Raw genomic sequence first — 2,753 nt, 5'->3', positions numbered from 1 at the left:
TATTCCTCCCCGGGACCTACTGCCAAGAGTGGCCGGGGAACAGTGACTCTTGGCCGGATAGGCCAAGTGGCTTCTCCCGCTGACTTGCCCCTTTGGAAGTAGGAGCTCCTACTTCCATGGGCATTATTCCTCCCCGGGACCTACTGCCAAGTGTGGCCGGGGAACAGTGACTCTTGGCCGGATAGGCCAAGTGGCTTCTCCCGCCGACTTGCCCCTTTGGAAGTAGGAGCTCCCACTTCCATGGGCATTATTCCTCCCCGGGACATACTGCCAAGTGTGGCCGGGGAACAGTGACTCTTGGCCGGATAGTCCAAGTGGCTTCTCCCGCTGACTTGCCCCTTTGGAAGTAGGAGCTCCTACTTCCATGGGCATTATTCCTCCCCGGGACCTACAGCCAAGAGTGGCCGGGGGACAGTGACATGTGGCCGGATAGGCCAAGTGGCTTCTCCCGCTGACTTGCCCCTTTGGAAGTTGGAGCTCCTACTTCCATGGGCATTATTCCTCCCCGGGACCTACTGCCAAGTGTGGCCGGGGAACAGTGACTCTTGGCCGGATAGGCCAAGTGGCTTCTCCCGCTGACTTGCCCCTATGGAAGTAGGAGCTCTTACTTCCATGGGCATTATTCCTCCCCGGGACCTACTGCCAAGTGTGGCCGGGGAACAGTGACTCTTGGCCGGATAGGCCAAGTGGCTTCTCCCGCTGACTTGCCCCTTTGGAAGTAGGAGCTCTCACTTCCATGGGCAGTATACCTCTCGGGGACTTAGAGCCAAGTGTCTTCACCCTTTGGAGGTAGGAGCTCTTACTTCCATGGGCATTATTCCTCTCCGGGACCTACAGCCAAGTGTGGCCGGGGAACAGTGACACTTGGCCGGATAGGCCAAGTGGCTGCTCCCGCTGACTTGCCCCTATGGAAGTAGGAGCTCTTACTTCCATGGGCATTATTCCTCCCCGGGACCTACTGCCAAGTGTGGCCGGGGAACAGTGACTCTTGGCCGGGTAGGCCAAGTGGCTTCTCCCGCTGACTTGCCCCTTTGGAAGTAGGAGCTCTTACTCCCATGGGCAGTATACCTCTCGGGGACTTAGAGCCAAGTGTCTTCACCCTTTGGAGGTAGTAGCTCCTACTTCCATGGGCATTATTCCTCCCCGGGACCTACTGCCAAGTGTAGCCGGGGAACAGTGACTCTTGGCCGGATAGAACTAGTGGCTTCTCCCGCTGACTTGCCCCTTTGGAAGTAGGAGCTCCTACTTCCATGGGCATTATTCCTCCCCGGGACCTACTGCCAAGAGTGGCCGGGGAACAGTGACTCTTGGCCGGGTAGGCCAAGTGGCTTCTCCCGCTGACTTGCCCCTTTGGAAGTAGGAGCTCCTACTTCCATGGGCATTATTCCTCCCCGGGACCTACTGCCAAGTAAGGCCGGGGAACAGTGACTCTTGGCCGGATAGAACTAGTGGCTTCTTCCGCTGACTTGCCCCTTTGGAAGTAGGAGCTCCTACTTCCATGGGCATTATTCCTCCCCGGGACCTACAGCCAAGCTTGGCCGGGGGACAGTGACATGTGGCCGGATAGGCCAAGTGGCTTCTCCCGCTGACTTGCCCCTTTGGAGGTAGGAGCTCTTACTTCCATGGGCATTATTCCTCTCCGGGACCTACAGCCAAGTGTGGCCGGGGAACAGTGAAACTTGGCCGGATAGGCCAAGTGGCTGCTCCCGCTGACTTGCCCCTTAGGAAGTAGGAGCTCCTACTTCCATGGGCATTATTCCTCCCCGGGACCTATAGCCAAGTGTGGACGGGGGACAGTGACATGTGGCCGGATAGGCCGAGCGGCTTCTCCCGCTGACGTCATCGCTTTGGAAGTAGGAGCTCCTACTTCCATGGGCTTGTTCCTCCCCGGGACTTGCCGCCAAGTCTGGCCGGGGGACAGTGACATGTGGCCGGATAGGCCAACTGGCTGCTCCCGCTGAGCCCCTACTTCCATGGGCTTGTTCGTCCCCCGGGACTTGCCGCCAAGTCTGGCCGGGGAACAGTGACATGCCGCCGGATACGGCCGAGCGGCTGCTCCCGCTGACGTCATCGCTTTGGAAGTAGGAGCTCCTACTTCCATGGGCTTGTTCCTCCCCGGGACCTGCCGCCAAGTCTGGCCGGGGGACAGTGACATGTGGCCGGATAGGCCAACTGGCTGCTCCCGCTGAGCCCCTACTTCCATGGGCTTGTTCGTCCCCCGGGACTTGCCGCCAAGTCTGGCCGGGGAACAGTGACATGCCGCCGGATACGGCCGAGCGGCTGCTCCCGCTGACGTCATCGCTTTGGAAGTAGGAGCTCCTACTTCCATGGGCTTGTTCCTCCCCGGGACCTGCCGCCAAGTCTGGCCGGGGGACAGTGACATGTGGCCGGATAGGCCAACTGGCTGCTCCCGCTGAGCCCCTACTTCCATGGGCTTGTTCGTCCCCCGGGACTTGCCGCCAAGTCTGGCCGGGGAACAGTGACATGCCGCCGGATACGGCCGAGCGGCTGCTCCCGCTGACGTCATCGCTTTGGAAGTAGGAGCTCCTACTTCCATGGGCTTGTTCCTCCCCGGGACTTGCCGCCAAGTCTGGCCGGGGGACAGTGACATGTGGCCGGATAGGCCAACTGGCTGCTCCCGCTGAGCCCCTACTTCCATGGGCTTGTTCGTCCCCGGGACTTGCCGCCAAGTCTGGCCGGGGAACAGTGACATGCCGCCGGATACGGCCGAGCGGCTGCTCCCGCTGACGTCA

This window comes from Engystomops pustulosus, unplaced genomic scaffold (assembly GCF_040894005.1).
Source record: "Engystomops pustulosus unplaced genomic scaffold, aEngPut4.maternal MAT_SCAFFOLD_171, whole genome shotgun sequence".
Taxonomy (NCBI): Eukaryota; Metazoa; Chordata; class Amphibia; order Anura; family Leptodactylidae; genus Engystomops; species Engystomops pustulosus.
Note: the sequence above shows the minus strand (reverse complement) of the source record.